This window comes from Pleurodeles waltl, chromosome 4_1, assembly GCF_031143425.1.
Source record: "Pleurodeles waltl isolate 20211129_DDA chromosome 4_1, aPleWal1.hap1.20221129, whole genome shotgun sequence".
Lineage (NCBI taxonomy): Eukaryota > Metazoa > Chordata > Amphibia > Caudata > Salamandridae > Pleurodeles > Pleurodeles waltl.
Genome location: NC_090442.1, coordinates 105713207 through 105735114, shown reverse-complemented (window position 1 = coordinate 105735114; position 21908 = coordinate 105713207).

Sequence of the window (21908 nt, the reverse complement as noted above, 5' to 3'; positions counted from 1 at the left end):
AAGCACTGATTCTGGCTCTAGAAATTATCGATCCTGAGGGCCAGATGTATCAAGCTCCCGGTTTGCATTTCTTAAATAGCGAATTGTAAGAAATCGCTTTTTTAGAAATGCAAAATGGGATGTATGAAAATTGTGAGTCGGTAATAGCGATTTCTTAAAATTCGCAATCGCTATTTGCGAGTTGCAAATACCGAATCGCAAAAAATAGTGAATCAGTATTTGCAAATCGCAAATTGCGAAAATGACAACCCGGAAAAGCCTGATGACATCACAACCAGGAAGTGAGTCAGCTCATGCTGTTTCCAGAGACCCCACCCACAGGAGCAGGCAGAGAGACACAGCCAAGCACCAAAGAGGCAGCCTTGAGAGCCAGCCAGGACCAAACAGGATTATGTCTACTGATGGGAATGTGAAGGAGAAAGGAAGTGCAAGCTCAAATTCAGTGAGCAGGAATTGGAGGTGCTCACCAAGGAGGTGTTCAGGAACCACGACAAACTCTTTGGGAAAAACTCACTACAGGTACCTGAAAGTGTGAAGAGGAAACTGTGGTCAGACATCCAGACCAAAATATGCCCAGTGGGTGTTGCACAGCGCTCTGTCGAGGAGATACACAAGCGCTGGTATGACTTGCGTTCACATGCCAAAGAGAGGGTAGCCAGCAGGCGAAAGGAGGCAAGAAGCACCGGAGGAGGACCACCCACCCACACACTGTTCACACCAATGGAGGACATGGTAGAGTCTACACTGCCTCCTGAAGCTGTCAGTGGTATCACTGACATTGACACCTCAGGCACACCCAGCACCAGCAAAGGTAAGGGAGGTAATGATGTGTTTCCACATATGTGCATGTACAAATGCCCCTCAGAAAATAGCTATTGGCACTATGCAGTGTGATAAGTAGTCTATGCCACATCGTGCATACAACACAACAACGCCTTATGGGAGTATTAGTCCACACCCCTAAAGTGCAAATACCACATAAATATCAGGATAGTGTTAAACCAAATAGAGAAACAACACAAAAGACTCTCAATGATACTATGCCAGTGTACATTTAATACTATTACACAACTATTTGAGTACTAATCAAAAATGACATGCTGCACATTGTTGTTGCAGAGGTTCCGGGCCCTGACGCAGCAGAAGGTGGAAATGTGGGGGATAGTGAAACTCAGCCACAGTCTGACTCAAACACCAGTGAGTCCTTTATACATGCACCAACTGGACACAGGGCAGAAGTGCTACCTCTCCCTGAGTATAACCTGGACTCTGATGAAAAGGCCAGATGAAGTACCCACACCACACCCGGAGGCTAGAAGCACTGACAGACAGCAGTTCCTGCCCCAGTGTCAGTCCACTCCCCTCAGGAGGCGTTGTGAAGCAGGCAGACAGTGCACAGAGGAAGGTGAGGGCCCATCACTCTTTGGCAGCCTTGAGGCTTCCATGCTGAAAGTGCAGCACCTACAATGTAAACACATGAGATCAATGCACAGGCAGTTGGTGTCAATCGATCATAACATGGGCGCAATGCACAGACACTTTGGGTCTCACAGTGACAACCTGGGATCAATGCACAAGCAGTTCGAGTCTCTCAATGAAAAGATGGGATTAATGCACAAGCAGTTTGAGTCTCTCAGTGAAAACATTGGATCAATGTACAAGCAGTTTGAGTCTCTTAATGAAAACATGTGCAAGCTGCATGAGGGACAGCAAACAGCAGCAGAAAATGCAAAGGAAATGACAAACGCCATTAGGGAACTCTGCACTGTGATGCAGCAGGAGCATGTCAGCCACCGTAGGCGCCATTACCAATTGATGGGCTGGTAAGATGGGTTCTGCAGATCTGCCAATTGGCTCACTACCACAACTGCCTTGGTATCACGACGTGCTGCCGGCATACAAGTGGAGATGGCACATTGCAGTCAGGACGTTGCACAAGGATTGGTGCAAATAACCAATGTTTTGGAGACAATGCAGACAGCTGGAGTACTACAAACAGCAAGCTTGGTGGTGGAGATGGTGAGGAGCTCTCTAGCTTCAGCAGTCTCACAGCCCCTGTGATGGATCCTAGGCGTCAGAATACCAGACACAGTACTGTCTTTGAACCCACTACGAGAGGTGCCACTGAGGCCACTGAGCACTGAAGTGGAGTGCATGGACGTAGGAAGTAATGTTGAGGGGTACAGGGGACTTGCATTAAATGTAGCAAAGCAGTTACACTATGATGCTAATAGTGTGACACTGTTACTCACACCTGTTTGTGTATAGTGCATAGCTATATCTTAATCACACATATGTTACCTGAAGTCAAGGCAATAGAGATGCTACCTACAGCAATACGTGAAATAGATGTGGTATTGTCATTACATACATCATAAATAGTTGCGCGTGATCTCAGCACGTCTTTGTCTGCCCTCTGCTGCATGCTTCTGTCTGCTGGGTGAAGGGGTGGCAAGGGATCATCATCCTCTTCTGAGTCCAGCTCAGTGGGTCCCACAGGTATGCCCCTCGTTGCTGCAATGTTGTGCAACATGGCACAAGTAGCCACGATTTTGCATGTTGTTTCAAGGATGTATAGTAGTGCAGCAGCACTCTTGTGTAGGCATCTGAAGCAGCTCTTCAGCAGGCCAAAGGTCCTCTCAACAACGCTGTGGGCTGTCCTGTGAGCAGCATTATACCTCCTTTCTGCTGACGTTGCAGGATGCAGATAGGGCATCAGTAGGAATGACCGTACGGAATAGGCACCGTCTTCTAGAATGACAGGAGAGTAAAATGAGCAATTGTTATCCATGACATCACATATACATCAAGGCAACATTGTGAACTATAACATTACCAAGTAGGTATCCTTCGCCAAACTCCCCAGCAAGTAGTCTTGTGTATATTCCACTGTGCTGAAAGATGTAGGAGTCATGTGTGCTACCTGGGTATCTGGCCACGCGATCCGTTATAATGTTGGAGGCATTCCTAATTACTTGTATGTTCATGGAATGTGTACTTTTACGGTTCCGATGAACATACTCTGTGGCCGATGGTGGAAAGATAGCTACATGTGTCCCATCGATGGCGCCTAATACATGTGGGAATTGGGCAATATGGTAGAAATCGAATTTTGTCTGTAGTAATTCCTGTGGGGTGTTGGGGAATGTTACGTTCTGTTGAATTTTGCTCAGCATGGCATCGAGAAATGCATTGAAAAATCGTGAGAGAGCTCTCTGCGAGACCCCTCTAGCTGCTGCTATGACCCCTTGATAGCTCCCATAATACCTGCACATGGGTGGGTATGTTATTGGTCCTGTATGTGTTTCTATGCTGTAGGGGTTGTAGATTAGCTATCAGGTCAAGTATCATGGCTGATCTTAACCTGTACTTATCATATAGCTCCTCCTCTGGTCAAAATGGGTAATGCGCACTCTAAAATTGCGCTCCTGTCTCCTTCTCCCTCTCCTCAAACCTGCCAGGATCCTCATCCTCCTCGCCATCACGTAGAGTGCAGCCATTGCGGAAAAGAGGCTGAGTTATTATGGGCCTCTTCATATAGGTTGCACCTGTTCACCACCTGATTTCACTTTGTGGTAAATTGCACGTGCAAAAGGACATTCTGCGAATATTCACTATTTGTGATTTGTTGATGCATTGCATTATGAGACGGAATTCGCGATTTGCATTCTGCGATTCGCAAATTCAATACGCAATTTGCGATTCACAGAATGCAATTCGCAAATTCAGAACGCAATTTGCGATTCGCAAATTCATGTTGCAGTTGCAAGGAATTGCTATTTTAGTAATTCCTTATATTTGCTCTGTGAATGCCTTTCATACATCGTGAAAGGCAATTTTGCATTTGCAAATGGTGAGATTTACCGATTCGCACCGTTTGCGAATGCAAAATCATTTGATACATCTGGCCCCGAATTCCTCATGCTGATACTGTGCGATTCGTATTACTGTGTTCAGTCTCACAATGAAAACTTGCACCTGGCATCCCCACATGGCAACACACTTGAAGACACACACCCCCACTTGCCCACACACATGCTGACAAACACCCCCACTTGCCCACACACTTGCAAACACACACCCCTACTTGCCCAGACACTTCTTGACACCCCCCCCACTCGACTGCATGCATACATCCAAACACCCCCACTAGACCGCATGCATACATCCAACCACCCCCACTTGGCCATGCGTAATCATCCTATCACCTCCACTCGACCTCATACATCCAAACACCCCCACTCAACCGCACGCATACATCCAAACACCCCACCTAACTGCATGCATACATCTAAACACCCCCACCCAACCGGACGCATACATCCAGACATTGCCCCACAACTGCATGCATACAGCCAAACACACCCACTAGATCGCACACAGACACGCACCCTCACTTGTTCACACAGAAACAGACACGCACCCGCACTCACTCGCAAGCATACACCCCCTGCGCATCCATGCACACATACACCCCTACCCTCTGCATATATTCACCCCCCCCACCCTATGCATTCACACACACACACCCCACCCTCCGCATTCATACACACACCACCCCCACCCTCTGCGTTCATACACACACACCCACCCTCTGCATACATTCACCCACCCACCACCACGCAGCATAAATTCACACCCCCACCACCACGCACGTATACAGTCACACACGCGCACTCACACCCATTCCAACAAACATCCGCTTGCACACATACACGCACACACCACACACATGTAGCTACCACACACACACCATGCTCACCCTTTCCGATCAGTCCACCTATCTGTCTGGGCCGCACAGCAGCCCACACCAAGGAGATCATCCAGGAGGGGGTGGGTTTCGGCGGTTCCACTGCCAATGCAGCACCACCGTGCAAGGACTTCTGTGCCATATTGCTGCTTGTAAGATGGCGGGCGGAGTCCTTCCGGTGTGACAGTGCTGGTAGTGGAACCTCCTCTCACCCACCGTCTGTCAGGCTGACGGTGGCGGAAATCCGTAGGTGCCTTGTAATACGGCGGTCTTTTGGTGCCTCACTTTGACAGCAGTCTTCGCAAAAGACCGACAAATTCGGAAAGGGGCCTGAGTCACCAGTGTAGGAATTCAAGTTGTAGGAAATTCACTGGCTGATGAAGCTACAAAAGCAGCCGTTTGGACTGATGTAGTACCTGCGATTACTCATTATCACACAAGGGTGGATGGCTGCAGTCACCGTTTCATGCAGTAGCACCCCATTACCTAAAATATCCAGCAACATATTTCTATCTGTTTAGTTGACATGGTCTGTGCAAGCAGATGAAACAATGTGTCGTCAGCTGTGACATTGGCCAACAAATTAAAAGTTCCACCAGTGTACCCCAACACAGACACCTCTCAAACAAACCGCTCCAATGTGTTTATTCAGAATATTACTGACCTATGATTTCTGACGGTGCGTTTAAATACATTCTACTTGTTGTAGAATCATGTTCTATATTCCTATGGGTGTGGTCACAGAGATTGGCGGATTATCAAACTGTTATTAAAGATTTGGACATTTTTGTGTGGATATATGAAGTAGCAACATTCCAATTGGACCATGGAGTTATGTTTGCCTCTAAGGGGAACAGCTAGAATATTAGGTTTGGGTCGTGGTTGGATCCATCACTCGCATGGAGTCCACAGAGCTTCAAATAATCTGCAGAGAAGACCTATGGCAGGCCAGACTCCCTATGAGGTATTTATCAGAATCCAGATGTACTTTCCAGATCATGATAATCCTGGCACAGTGGCAGCAGACACACCTTTTTGACATAAATGAATGTTTTGTTATCCTACAGGAGTTATGAGCCGTCAATTGAAAATACCAAACATTTTTCCACTGATGAAGAAGGAACCAGCATCTTCCAGCTAGATTCCCAAGGTTGGGAATTAGTTCAAGAGGAGATTGTCAACATGAAAAAGTTGACCTATCATACCGAGTACAAGTACCAGTTCCAGGAATTCAAGGTACAAGAACTGTGATTTTGCCTCTGCTTGCTAGTAGTAAAACTAAATCACGTTTTATCAATAGATCTGATAAAGCTACACCATTTGGCCAGTCCTACACAGTAGGCCACAAGGGCTTCTGAGTGGTTACCTGCCTTTCCTCACTACTTTTTTGATATCCCTTTACAAGAATTAAATAAAACAAGTAATGCTGCTCCCGGCAGGAGAATACAAATGCTTAAATTTACATAAGTTCCTGTTGCTACTGCCAGTACCGGTATTGCTCCAGATGTGAGTTAACAATCTTTGCAGGGAATGCGTGCCTTTCTTGCCTGGCTAATAAAGACTTATATGATTCCTCTGTGGTCCTACATTTGGATTGCCATTTGACTGTTTTCCCTCTTCATTTGGACTAGATTTATCATAGTTTTCCTCTTGATTTTAAGTGGATATTATCTTCCAGAATGTACGGCACCAGGTCTGGTAGCCGAGGTGTTAAAGTCTCATTGTTCCCCACATAGGATGAAAAGACACCTGCCCCTGCCCCTTGTGAACATTTCTGTATTTCCTGTCTCTGCCTGAATTGTCTGGGATGAGGTCCTGTTTGATATTTTTTATATTTTTGGTCCTACAGAAACCCTGCAGATACCATGGGCCAGATGTACGAAAGCTTTTTCCCATAGACACAGAATGGGTAAAAAGCTTTCGTACATATGGCCCCATATGTCTTCAAGATATCTATGGACAATATAATTGCCCTGCGTGCTATCTCCGATAAATGGGATGTGACCACAGTGAGAAGTATGCTTTCTGAATTGGAAAGCTGCTCTGTATTTGAAACTGATGATTTGTATTTGAATTCTGCTAATGATGGTGAAATGTTTTGTTATCTTCGTTATGGTCATCACTATTTACACACAAGTAGTTCTCCCCGTGCAATTGTTAGTCACACACAATGGGAACTTTGCTGACACCACCAATAGATAGTTCTAAAACATACATGAGAAAGTTTGCATATTTCTCAATACCAACACCTTAAACCTGACTTCCTATTATAGCAAAGAAAAACATGCTTACACAAACCACATTTGTTTAGTCATATTCATTAACATCTGAACTGATCAAGCAGGGTTGAGCATAGTGGAAAAATTACATTGATTTAAAGTCAATTTGGGGTACATACTATTGGCAAGTACAGGGTACAGATATCTTAGCTTGATTATTATGGCAAGTGATTTTCCTCTACCTACAGTGCAACAAACGCAAATCTGGCTAAAATTAAAGATCTGAATAAACCTAGCATTCCTTCTATTGCATGTTTTGAAAATTGGCAACATTTAGCAAACTACACAAAAGAGCAATTACATGACTTGATACAGAATGTCACATATATATCTTCAATTTCAGGTTCAGGTGGGTGGTTAGTGTGGCCAGTAGATACTAATGGCTGTGGTGCAGCGCAAGTTTGCCTATCCTTTTTTCATCACAAATACATCACAAATGAGTACCCAGTGTCTGAGATCAATGTGCACTTAGCACACCTTTCTTGTGTGGTTTAACAAATGAATGTAAGTGTTGCACTTGACCTCATTATTAATGAGTACTTTCACTGTAGGATTAGATAATTCACTCATACAATGTGGTTTACCTTAACCAATTGAAATACCAACTGAAGTTTAAATGAATAAGAACCATCCTCATTTGGTAGATAATCTAGATACAATAAAGGTGAAATTCGACTGCCATAATGTGTTTCTTAATACATTAAACAACACTTACTGTTTGGATAACTGGATAAAGATCATTTGTGTATATGTAGAATGTGATTTCACTTGAAACAATAACCAATTTTTGAAGTGTGCCTTACTAATTCATATACTTGATCTAATTGTAATTCTAATTCATAAGGACACATGATTATTTCACAGATTTACTGAATATTATGTGTAATACAAATCTAATGCAATGTATTGGATACTTGTATTCATTTGTGTTCAAATGTGCACACACATACTAGATGTACATCTTCAAATGAAAATCTTAACTTCTCCTGAAAATATTGCCCTGCAATTCTCTTTGCTGCCTAAATGTTGTTTTTCCATTTCTGCTAATGTGATATTTCTTGCAGGGATTTTCACATGAAATGTTAGTTTGGAGAGTCTGAGAAAGAAACTTTGAAAGGTACACTGAAACACAGAGAGAAGCCTGATTCATACATGTTGCAAATGATGTTCAGGACACCATGCACAGCAACAGCAACGTTCTCCTACCCTGCAACCCAATGCTGATGCTGAAAGTTACACTGTGGGGTGGGGGAAAGTGAAGGTGGAAGTGTTGTGATCTAAAGAGGCATTTTCCAACAGATTTATGACTTTAACTAAGGTTTTCACTGATCAATAGTAGGGCAAATTTCTTGGACTTCGAGAGGTACAGAGCCCTGACTTTCCCTCTTGTCCCTTTTCATCATTGAGTGTGGCTTAGGTTTGCAGCTAACTCTCTAGGAAGAGTCTAGACCGAACTTCTGTAATGCTGACACCTTCCCTTTTCGCATCTCCTTTTGATTTTTGAAATAATTGTTGCCTTGTTTCTGTTCCTTTTGTAGTTATGTCTTTTTGTTAGAATCTCATTTTTTGATAGTTTAGGCTCTCTCCACGTCATGCACACGGTACTGGCACGCGGACAATGGTGGCCAGTGAGGCATTGAACGTCTCCAAAGAAGCCGGGTTAGTCTGATATCGCAATGTCACTGCTGCAGTCGCCGTTGAATTTTCTGTTGGGTCCTGTGACTCTGGGAGCCTCTAGCCGAGACCAAAATGATTTTGAGCACAGCAAATCCTAAATAGAGGTCCGACAGACAGAGGGAAGAGAATCCCAACCCGGCAGCGGGAGGCGACAGATATGGCACCTCACGATTAACCGACCGAAACCGGATGCTGAAACCTACAATGAGAAACATTCCTCCAGCAACTCCCCAAGCCTCCACCCCCCCCAAAACAAGAAGGGCTCAATGAGGTACTAGAGCGCTGCAAGAGACTAGAGCACACAGGCCAGGGGAGGGAAAACCCTTGACCCTGGGAGCAGCGAGTGCAGCATGAGTCCCTCTGCCTTACAGGGCCTGAGTCGGTGTTGAGTCTGCCCCTGTGCTCCGGCAGGCTTCAGGTCGCTGCTGCCACCTAGTCAGGCAAATTTTATCATAGTTTGTGTGGATTGCTCAGCTCTTTCACTCTGGCTGGGGCACAGACGAACAAAGGACTTCCCCAGCGGTGAGAAATCCCCGAGCTGCTGCGGAGCCCAATCCGATGAGCAGATCGCCCCGTCGGCCCGCGCAGTGCCACCTCTGGTGCTGGTTTGACAGAGCTTTCCCTTTTCATTTATTGGACTGTGATAGTTGTTATTCCCAAGCACTAGGGATCTTGAGGAGGAGAAACTCATGTGACCCCGGCCTGGAGCTTGGATAACGCAGGCCTTCCTGTCTTTGAAATAGACTTCTAAGATGGGACGACAGGGACAAGGACTTTAGGCCACACACTGGATTGTGGCATTTCAGCAGAAACACTTGTTGTCTTCGAGCATGCCAGCCGGCACATAAATCTGGGACACTTTCTGCGCAGTGTGGTACGGGCCCTTCATACACTGGCAGAGGCTGGGCTAGGCCACCCCCCTTGGCGTCACATTTTTCTTCTCAAATTGGTCAAAGTAGGTTTATATTTTTATATTTGGGGGTACTCCGGGGTTTAGATCAAGGTCAAGCCCCAACAGAAGACAACTCCAGGCAAAGATCCCACTACTAATTACTCCAAACAAGGAACCTCCGTGGACCCCTTCTTAACACGGGCTGTTGGTGTTGTATCGAAGAGTGAACTGGCAGAAAGACGTCTGTCACTCGAGATGGGGGATAATATTAATGTAGTTATTCCATGCTAAACCTCACCAGCAGTTGAGACAGCTAATAACCCTGTGGTGGATACATTAATTATGCAATTTTTGCCATTTGCGACTCGCTAAACGTTTCCTACATCTGGCCCATGGTTCTTAAGAGGGCAGTGGATGGACTATCACTTGGTAAAGGGAGAGGAGTAATGAAGTTTCCCAAGAAGGAAACTAGTACCTACTAATGGATCTAGGGGAACCTGAAAATAAGGATGGTCCCAATTATTTAAATGCAGCTCAAACCCCTTTTCTGCCCCCCTCAGGTTGTTTGTTTATCAACTTTGGACGGTATGATCAGACTACATTTAGAAGCCCTACAAATCCTTTGTTGGAATGTGGCAGGACTTAGATCCAAAGTGACGAAACAGGAATGGTTGAGTTTTATTGCCTCATTTGACATTGTATGTTGCCAAGAGACATGATTGCTTGATTGTTCTTTTATTAATGGGTATAGATCTTTCTGTTCCCCTGCAGTACCATCTGTGGCTCTAAGACACATTTTAAAATCCTGAAGTTACCTTATCCTGTGGCTCACAATATTCTTCTTATTCATTTTTATTATAATTTTTTGGGGCACCAACCGGTGGGTATTGTTCAAGAGCTGGGAACTTTGCTTAAAGAAATAGTCAAAGAAGAACCCAATGCTACTCTGCTATGGGTAAGAGACTTTAATATAGCCAAAAGTTGTCATAATGGGAGTAGGGTTTGAGAGATTTCAAATGGGCAGGGGGACCATATGAGCCATTTCCAGCACAGAGTGTATGGGGAAGCAATAACTAAAACAGTGATGGTTAATCATTTGTATTATGCATCAGATCACAGAGATGTAAATTTGCCGTTTGAACCAATCTTTGTAGAAAACGGCAAGGGGAGTGTAATAGATCATATTCTTTTGTTGGAAGACCTATACTATTGGATTGGGAAGTATGAACGGTGTCCATCCCCTTAGAGTGATCACTGCCCAATTATGATTGAGTTAACTAATGTACTCAGAGCCCCTCCAATTCAAGGGAAAAAGCCTTCATTAACCTTTGCCACAAACAAAGGGGTATGTAGAAAATGGCAAAATGCTGATGCTAACAAAATAATGATAGAAGCAGTTCGAAGCAACATGAGGGGTGAACTGTTGCCTAATGGATGATCCTGAAACAGACATTGTTTGTTTAAATTTTATAAAAATGTGTATGTTTGAGACTCCTTGTTGATAGAGAATCCTCACAAGGAAAACCTTCCCATGCCTGGTTTGATTCAGAATGCACATATGCGGTGAAAGTTTTAAAACAAGCCACCAATATTTCCCTGTGAGACCCAGTTGTAGTACGTGCAGCCAGAAGATATTATAGAGCAGCTATTAATAACAGAAAGAGAAATATTAGACTAAACGCCTGGGAGAAAATGGACCGAGCAGCTACTCTGAAAGACAGCAGATTATTCTGGGAGGTTGTTTTACTTTGTGGGCCCCATTATTGACCAATGTATTCAGATCCCTGATGATTGGGGGGAACTTGTAATTATGGAACAGTCAATTATAGTCCTATTTATAAGAAAGGAGAAAAAAAACATTCCCTCTAATTATCACCCTATCTCCTTGCTTGATTCTTCTATAAAGAACTTTGGCTGGTATATTTTAGGGAGATTGTAAATTTGGGCAGAAGATAAACTGTTTTTTACAGATGTTCAATATGGGTTTCACCCAGGTAAGGGACTGAAAAAGCTTTAAACCTATGCCTGATACGAGGTAAATATGTTAAAGCCTTGAGAGGCTTAAAAAAGTTGAATTTTACCTGCAATATTGTACAGGTTTGCCTTAAACAAAGCAAACATTTGGCTTTCCAATGGATTTCTTATGTGAAGAGAGTACTGCAGGATATAGGTTTGAACCATCTTTTTGAACCCCCTGAGAATATAAGCCCTAATACTTAGTTCCATGTTAAGGAATTGTGTTTGCCTCATATGGATGGATTGAGAATGATAAACGTGTCTGACATGTCTATCAGTGCAATCTTATATACCAATTTCTACTGCTGTTGGCATGGAGCACTATCTAGTATGGTTAAAGAGGTTAAAAACAAAGCTTTTATCTAACATGGTTCCAAACTAACATAATTCATGTTAGGGCGCTTTTCCAGTTATGGGGCCATGGTACCGGTCTCTGCCTTCTTGTTCACGCGGTATGGATTTCTAGGCAGCACACCATGCACTTCATACTGTTTTGCACACTATCTTCTGCTTTTAGTAAGCTGTTTGTATGCCCTATTTTTTAGAAAGACATGCCCTATAACCTATTGGGGTGATTTTATGATTGCACAACATCTAGAATCCCCTAAAATATGATTTGCAGTCCTGGATTGAATTATGCAGGCCCTGAGAGCAAGGAAGACGTATGCTATATGATTTAGCATTGAGGGATTGGTGGTTTTACTGTCACATTTATTATACAAAGTTTTATGTTTTTAGTTGCTTTCAAAACATTGTGCTTTTATGGTCATCTTCGTGACCGAATAAAGTTTGATGATGAGGATGATAGTTTAGGCTAAAATAACTTATGGAAACTACCCATAGCTTGATGGTTTACTTGCACTCATGTGTAAGAGATTTAGTCAACAGCCATTGAACATCAGATATTAGTATTCCTCTTTTATATTGCAGAGTTACTGGCTTGCATCATCTTCTTTAGGAGGTTGGGACTACCAGTGGTTATTCTGTATCTTTACAGCATTTTTTAAAGAGCTGTGTTTTTGAACTTGATCATGAGCTTGTAATAAATCATTTTAACCCATAGTTACAGATTCCTGATCCTCACTGTGTAGCCAAATGGGTTGTTCTGTTGATTAAGTTTGACTCCCCTTACCTCTTAGTCAGACTATACGGTTCATGGGAGGACTATTGTTAAAAGGGAGCAAAAAGAAAACAAAAAGAATAGTTAGATTCATAAAACATACCATCAGCTGTCATGCATGTTTCCTAAACTCCACTGTGGGTTTTAAGGCTAGCAGACCACACCCCCAGCCCTTGCAGTCACAACATACAGAGTAGTGACCACTTAAAGTGTGGGGAAATAGTACCAACAATTGTTACAACATTTCACATTAGCTGAAGTAAAAGAACACCTATCTTCCCTTTCTGGTTACATTGATTTACAAGATTTCTTGTTAGGTTCCCAAACACCACATCAAAAACGCTTCCTATCTGCCATATATAATGAGATTTGGAAAACTTCGCAGTAAGATGCCACTGAATGATTGAGACAGACTGATAGAGAAAATTTAAAAAAGCTTTGTTTGTCGTGGACAATAATATGATAATGCTATCAACACAGAACCAGCTGAGATCGATTATGCAACTGAGTTGGACATTGCAGGTTTTGAAATCAAACTGTGTACCATAGAAATACTGAACACAACAGATTTGTTTTTGCCCTTTATTTTAATTTAACACATATACATAGATTAATGGCTGCAAAGATGTACAGAAGTAATGTATGGCCTTCCATTCCTGTTTTAGTGTGAACTTAGATAAGCTAAGCTGAGTAAAACCTTTTTGTTTCAGAAGAACGCTGCTTTAACATCTGCTTCAGAGATCTTTGATCTCCAAGTTGCAAGGTCTTCTGCTGAAGTTCAATCACTATTATGTACTAATTCACCCCAGCATTTTAGTGATCTTATTCACTAGATATTTGAAGCATCGGGTACCATTGAAGTGGTACAATTTTTCAAATTGATTGAGGCTGGTTTTGTAAGCACATTCCAGACTGTATTTGGATTGATCCCGTGCTTTCTGTACTCTTTGTTTCCCAGTGTTTTTTGTAGGTATACTGATTGTATTACTCCTACTCATCGTTATTTTGTTTTTATTTTTCCTGCTCTGCAATGGATGTTCTACCATCACCTAGGCCAAATAGTGATAAATCTGCCATACATCCTGCTGTGTCATGAATGCATGATTCAGTTCCTTGTGTGTGTCCCTGCTCCAGGAAGTAAACATGAACTAGTCTTTGTTATTTAGACTGCATGGTTACAATGTGTGCAGCCTGGGTTCTGCTGTCCATTGTGCCCTCTAGAGTGTGCACTGAACTTGTGTCTGGCTATGCAATTGGATTAATCTGCACATGGGGTCATTGAGAATCCTAACTTATGTGTTGCCCCATGAGGCTAACATTGCTGCTGTATGCATATTATGAGCCATCTCTTCCTGTTGATATGGATGCTTCAGCTCCTGATTTCCTGGGATCTGGCTTTTACCAAGGGGTTACACCTTTGGCTGTCTGGCCTTCAGCATCAACTGAAGTGACTGGATCCAATCATATCTGTTCATTGGAGGTTGTATCTCAGGCCTCGGTGGATCTGTTGTCTAGGATTGCGGGTTCCTCCCTGGATACCATTAACTTTCAGCATCGTTATGTTGGGAACCTCGTAGACTTTGGTTTTGCCCATTTTTGTTTATAATAACATTGTTTTATTGATAATGATAGCTTTTAATTGGCATTTTTAAGACATATGGCTTTCATTTGCTTTTGTTGTTGAATTGCATTCCATATTTTATACATATATCGTTTTAGATATACAATATAGGCTAGTCTTATATTCTTATTTTAGATTACGCTTGCCTCTCACGGCCAAGAGGGGAGGTATGGTAAGGCACGTTAGGGCCCACTTACAGTCTCCAATTTTAAATGCACATTTTAGTTTAACATTTCATTTGTGCTGGTAACCTTTATCATTCATGCAATAGTGTACTTCAAAATCACAATGCATGTTGCTAGTTTCTTGTGAGCATTCATGCTATCTAGCCCGTATACTCTATCCAGAGCTGAGCACACTGAATGCAATGCTCTAGATATTCTGATTGCCCGTAGAGACAACTCTGTGATTGCAGATAAATCATAGCATCAGGCCTGCACCTCTGACACACGTACCAAGAATGGTGCTGGTGTTATAAAAACTGCCTCTGCACCATATTCAGCAGTGGAGCACTTCTACTGGGATTATTATAGAATGCAGCACACAGTGCTCCATATGCACCTCAGCTGACTCTGATGCTGATCCTGATTCTGACCTCTACCTTGCACAGAACAAATACCATGCACTAAACTAGGCCAGCCTCCTGTCTTCCTGGTATATCCTACCCAGGTTTGGGGGGTGGGCAGTCCCAATAGATCTGGCAGAGGGTATTCCCCTATGCTGCCAAAGGATAGTATAGGTAGTTGCTGATAGGAGTGCACCAACACAATAACATAACTATGGCTGAAACTGTTTATCTTTTTCATCATTTTTGTTATGATTATTTATATGCTTTGTCTCATTTGCCTAATCACTGCAGCTCATGTTTTTTATGCAAGAGTATGATTGCTGCAATAAATGCTTTACACAACATTTTCATATCTTGTGTCTCATCTAGGGTATTCTGAGTGATATGTTTTCATGATTTCCATGGGAATTTAAGTAGTTATGTACGAGGTTGAGAAACCCATCTGGTACCCTGGTGTATTTAGGGGTACAGACAGGACACTTTGAGCTAGCTAGGAATCTTGCCAACCCTTCCTGATGGTATTGGTGGACTGATTCCCTATACTCTGACATTTATGTTCACCAGATACACAGTCCTTCTTGATTCACAGGAACTGTATTATAACAGGCAGACCTGACTGTCAAGGCCAAAAAGTACTGATATGGCAGGGATTTGTGGTGTACGTGGGCAACTTTATTAGTGGAGGTCATGTACATGTACAGCCTCTCTAACCCAGGATCTAATCTATCATGGTTTGTGAGACTCTTAAAACACAGACTCAGGTCAGAGCCTTCCTGGGACTGACTAAGTACTATAGGAGGTTTGTGAAAGTGTATGGTAACATTGTTGCTCCCGTGACAGAACTCACCTCAAAGAAACAGGCCAAGAAAGTAATATGGACTAAAGGGAATTTGACACCCTGAAAAAGTCTCTTCACACAGCAGCTGAATTCAAAGTACCTGACTTTACCATACATCTTTTGGTCCAAGCAGATGCTTCAGACCATAGGAAAGGGGCAGCATTATCAGAGCTGAATGATTAGGGCCAAGATAAACAAATTGCCTTTATTAGAAGGTGACTGCTTCACAGAGAACAATACTGGAATGCCTTTGAGAGGTAATTATTTGCTGTGGTTTGGTCTGTGAAGAAGCTAGGACCCTACCTGTTTGGGACTCACTTCCAGGTTCCAACTGACCACCGGCCCCTCAGATGGCTAATGAAGATGAGAGGGGAAAACCCCAAACTTTTGAGATGGCCCTATCCCAATAGGCAATGGACTTCCCAGTGGAACATAGACTTGTGAACAACCATTCCAATGCAGATAGCATTTCTATGTTCTTCCTCTCAGTTTATATTAACTACCAAATGAATAGTTTAGTTGCTTCCCACCATTTACCCATCATCTGAAGGAGGGCCTTGTACGAAAATTGTCATTTTTTTCATGAACAACCAACTGTGCATGGCGGGGAGCAAGTTATATTTACATTGGGACATGAATACACTCCCTTCTCGTCAAGTATGAACTCCATATAGGCATACCCAACCACAATCTTTCTCTAACAGCAATGGATCCTCATCATTATTGTTGATTTACCACCTTCCTCAAGCTTGTAGTACTTCTCTATAACTCCTCTATGCATTATCTATTCATTGAGTATGAGGGTTAAAGTGCATACACATCACACAAATTCTCTCTATTGGACACAACATCATCATCTTTGTTACTACCACCTCAAATCACTCGAAAAATAACTTTTCTCACTCTTCATATGAACCATCTGGGTCTCACAGACACAATCACCCAACATGTCTTCCCTTGGGATTTTGTTTCTAGGGTACCCAAAGCAAATCCTACTTATGTTGTGCAGGCATTGTTTTTAATACACTAGTGTAGCCATCTGCCCACCACTAAAAAAAGGTATAATTCTAAAGTGCCTGTTGCTCCTCTGTGGTCATCATTCATAAGGGAAATGGCCTTATCTATGCAGCCAGATCCATGCAGGCCGTAACCATGCAAGCGTTACCACGTTTGCCTGAACCACACATGTACCTGAACCATGCAAATGCGTGGTTAAGGCACCATGCATATGCATGGTTCAGGCACACAGAGAACAGCCAGGAGAGGAACGCGGTGGACAAGTAAGTGGGGAATATCGGTAGGGGGTCATTTAGGGCAGGGCGAGTTATGCTTTAGGGTTCAGGGTGGGGGTGGGGTGTCAGGGTAGTTTTTATGATAGGGTGGGGTAGGTTTTAGGATTCAGGGCAGCGACGGAGGTTGGGGTAGTTTTTAGGCCACAATGTGGTAGGTTTTAGGATTCAGGACAGGGTAGTTTTTAAGACAGGACTCGTCCGACCGCAAAGGTTGTAAAGAGGGCCATAGTCTTAATTCATAATATATTGCTCATAAACAGTTCTGCATACAACAGAGATAATTTTACTGGATACAAACAGTTTGGCTCTTAAAGGTCCCTTATATCATCTCACACAAGTTCATTGACAATCATTGTGTTAACTTTCAAAATAAAGTGTATCATCCAAATTCATAGTGTATTGCACATAATACAGCAAAGAGAGGTTCTCAAAAGAGATGCACAATTCACAAAAGGAAAGAAGCTTCTAGACACACCACCCATGGACTTCTTCATAGTTATTACATGCTCAACCCCACTGTGTAAGGAGCAAATGCATCAAAGATTACCGTAAAAATACATGCAGTTCAGCATCTAAGTTTAAACCCTCATGGTGCTTCCGTCCCCATGAGAATAATCCATCTGGACTCTGATTTCCTCGAGGTGAGTTCCCAGTCACATCTTCTTGGTGCCCTTATCATATGATGGATCCCATAGTACCATTGACCTGTTTAACCACCTCCATGATCCTACTGTATGTGTTTAGTCATGGCATATATCAAATCCTTCTTCTGAATTGCTCAGAAATGTTGTACGATACAAGTTACAGCGGTGTTATAGTTAGGAAATAGTGTTTAAAAAAATGGAAATTCACTGAAAAAACAAAGGTTACAGGGACGTTAGAGTTAGGTTCTGAATTGACTTGCACAAAACCTTAGAAATTCAGCAGTTAGAGTTATTTCATCCCATGTCCTAAAGTAACTAGAACTCGCGCCCAGTCTCGCACTGCATTATACCTGACAGCCTTAGGGTGGTCATCCCCCAAACTTTTGCCTTCATCCCTCAACTTTTCTGCCACTGTTTTTGCTGGTTTTAGGACTCTGCACATTTCACCACTGCTAACCAGTGCTAAAGTGCATATGCTCTCTACCTTAAACATCGCAACATTGGTACTTTCCCAATTTGCATATTTGATTTACTTGTAAGTCCCTAGTAAAGTGCACAACATGTGCTGAGGGCCTGTAAAATTGAATGCTACTAGTGGGCCTGCAGCATTGGTTGTGCCACCCGACTGAGTAGCCCCTTAACCATGTCTCAGGCCTGCCATTGCAAGGCCTGTGTGTGCATTGTCACTGCCTCTTCGACTTGGCATTTAAAAGTACTTGCCATGCCTTAATCTCTCCTTTATCTACATATAAGTCACCCCTAAGATAAGCCCTAGGTAACCCATAGGACAGGGTGCTATGTAGGTAAAAGGCAGGACATGTACATGTGTGTTTTATATGTCCTGGTAGTGACAAACGTCTAAATTCATTTTCCACTACTGTGAGGCCTGCTCCTTTAATAGGATAGCATTAGGACTACTGTCATATACTGTTTGAGTGGTATATTCTGACCAGAAAGGGGTAACCAGATCATATTTAGTATGGGCAGAATGATAATAGAAAATCCTGCTTATTGGTGAGGTTGGATTATATATTACTGATTTAGAAATGGCACTTTTAGAAAGTGAGCATTTCTCTGCACTTAAAATCCATCCGTGCCTAACAGCCTGTCTCCAGTCAATGTCTGGGCTGGCCTGGTTGACAGTTTATTTGTGCATTTCACCCAGACAACCACAGACACAGGATACTCAGTCACACCTGCACTCATCTGCATACTGAATGCGCCTTTCTGGGCTGAAAGGGTAGAGGTCCTAACACTTACATTTCAAAGGCTAGTGGCCTCCCTCACACAATGGACTACCAAACCCGCTACTGGGACCCTGGCAGACACTGAAAGGGGAACTTGTGCATTTCAAAATCACTCTTTGAAGTCTACCCCACTTCAAAGGCATTTTTGGGTATATAAACTGGGTCCCTGACCCAACCAAATCAGACACTTCTGGACCTGAACCTACAACCTGTCAAGAGGAACTGCCTGGCTGCCCAAAGGACTCATCTGGACTGCTCTGCTGAGAAGGACTTCTGCCCTGCTGTTGCCCTGCTGCCCTGATGCCCTCTGACTTTGCTGAGAAGTACTCTCCAATGGCTTGGATTGAGCTTGCCTCATGTTTTCTGACGTCTCAGGGCCAAAAAGACTTCACCTCTTCAGGAAACTCCTTGTGCACCAAAAAGTGATGCACAGCCTGGTAGAAAAGACGCACAGCCGTGGTGCGTATGAGAAATTGTCACACACCCGAGGAAGAACGACACAGCCCAACTTCCCAAGTGAAGAATCAATGCAGCGCCTGCCGTGTGACCGAATATTTGATGCATTGCCATACCAGACCAACGCAACACCTGTGCCTTCTTCCCACACACCCAGGATTTCCCCGCATCATGTCTGGGCATCAAAAAGATCCCCACATCGCAGTGAGGAACCAAGACTGCACGCTGGAAATTGACACAAAGCCCCTTGCAGCACGGAAAGAAATGAAACATCATCTGTGCTGCGTCGGAAAATCTGACACACACCCTATTTTTCCACGCATCTCCTCCTCTGTGGTCCCTGTGTGTGTTATTTTTTACACAAACCAGATACTTTGTGGAAACAAGAGTCAACTGTTGACTCTTAAGATTTAAGATTTTTTTTATCTTGTAAAAGTGATATCTCAACTTGTGCTTACTAAATCTTTATAGTTTTGAGCTTAATTTAACCAGATAAATATCATAAATTTTTCTAAACCTGCATGGTGTATTTTTGTGGTTTTTTCACTGTGTTACCGTGTGATTTATTGCACAAATACTTTACACATTGCCTTTAAAGCTAAGCTGGACTGCTCTGTGCCATGCTACCAGAGGATGGGCAGAGGATTTACCATGACAAGGGTTGTGGTCCCTATTTGGACAGGGGGGTATACTCTGCCAACTAGAGACCCCATTTCTAACACACTGCTAGTTACCCCAGATATTACAGCACTCATGACAACTTCTATAATGTTATTAAAATATAAATGAAGCATTAGCAGACAAATTAAAGAAGACAAAGCTGTGAATGGCGGGTGTACGAGTTATAGTTACCTTAGGGTACAAGGTATAGTTACTTGAATAACTATAACTGCTGAATTTCTAAGGTTTTGTAGAAGTTAGTTCATAACCTAACTATAATGTCCCTGTAACCTGTTGCTGCTGGAACCATGCGTGTGTTCTTGATGCAATTTGACATTTACATTATACTGCATGAGTCTGCGTTTCACTTGTACCACTGTATTGACCATGCAATGGTTTTGGATTGGAACATCCTACTTGCATATATTAAAATGTTTTAATGTAAGATTGAACTTGTATGACTCATGGGGTGAGAAGTAATTCAAAACGAACAGTGTACCACTTTGTAAACATGACTTGGCAAACGTTGCTGAATTGAACAACGCATGCACAATGCAAAAGCTTTGTAAATTTGGGCATGAAAATCCAGTTATTCCCAATAATGGCTCCCGATGAAACCCATGCATAATAAATCAATATACCACAGTTACACAACTCCAATTGCTCTAAGTATAAAATCCAAAAATATTTCTTAATACTTCAAACTTTTTTAAAACATCTGCTAACTAACGAAAGGCTCTGAAGTAGTGTTTTAGTTGCTAGCCCAGATGTATACTTTGCTAGATAATAATGTTTTCGTACACACTCTAAATTTACATCCACAACAATCTGTTGGGTAAGTGATGACTTTGGTGTAGCTCTACAAGGTGTGTTTTCCCACCTATGGTTGACATAGGTGAACTCATTTTAATGCACCAGCAATGAATGTAGCTCTACAAAACACTATTCAATGTGTGACTAATATAGAAGTATTTGCTTTTACGTTATTAACAATCCCATAAAGGAAACATGGGCACCGTGGCAACTGAAACCTTATTTTTTCATTCACAGTATCAAACACACACACACACAAACACACACACACAATGTACTAAGAAGAATGAACACTCTCAAGTCAAAGTATTTATTACTACAGGAACAATCTGTTTCTCAAACCACTACTACAACAAGAGTAAGAAGGCGTGTTATAAATAACTAGAATAAAATGAAGATTTTTAGCATTGTTTAACATGTCATTAAAATGTCATTCACAATCTAACACCCTAATATCTACTTCTATGTGATACACTGTGGGAGCATGGAAGGCAGAGCAACTTGCAGTCTACAGTTTCTTTGGTGGAGAAAATGCACTGCATAACCTTGTTCACAGCAATTGCTGTCTTTATCAGTGGAGGCGTGAAGGCTGTGTTTCCTGCGAAGGGCAAACACACACTGCAGCAGCAGTCAGTCAGTCATCCTCTGAGATTCAGCTTTATCAGCTTCAGACGAGATGTAGCATCTGCAAAGTGCGAAATGTGCCCGGAATAGGTGAATCAGTCACTGTCAGGATTTCAGGTGATAATCTGGGCAAATAACCTCTCCTGGCCAGTGGTCATCTTTATATTCTAAACCTTATCAAAGATTATCATTTCTGACACAAGTTTAAGACTGTCTACCATAGATTATGTGCATCAATTCAGGCTACACTACTTTGGTTATTGGTCGGTATACGTTGTTAATCAACCTTGACCCAGACAAATGTCACCTTGTTGGTTGTATCAGTGTCATCGGTCAAAAAGATTGACGCTTTCACAGTTCTTAGAAAGATAAGGTCAGACAACATCTTCGTCTAATAGCAGACATGACAAT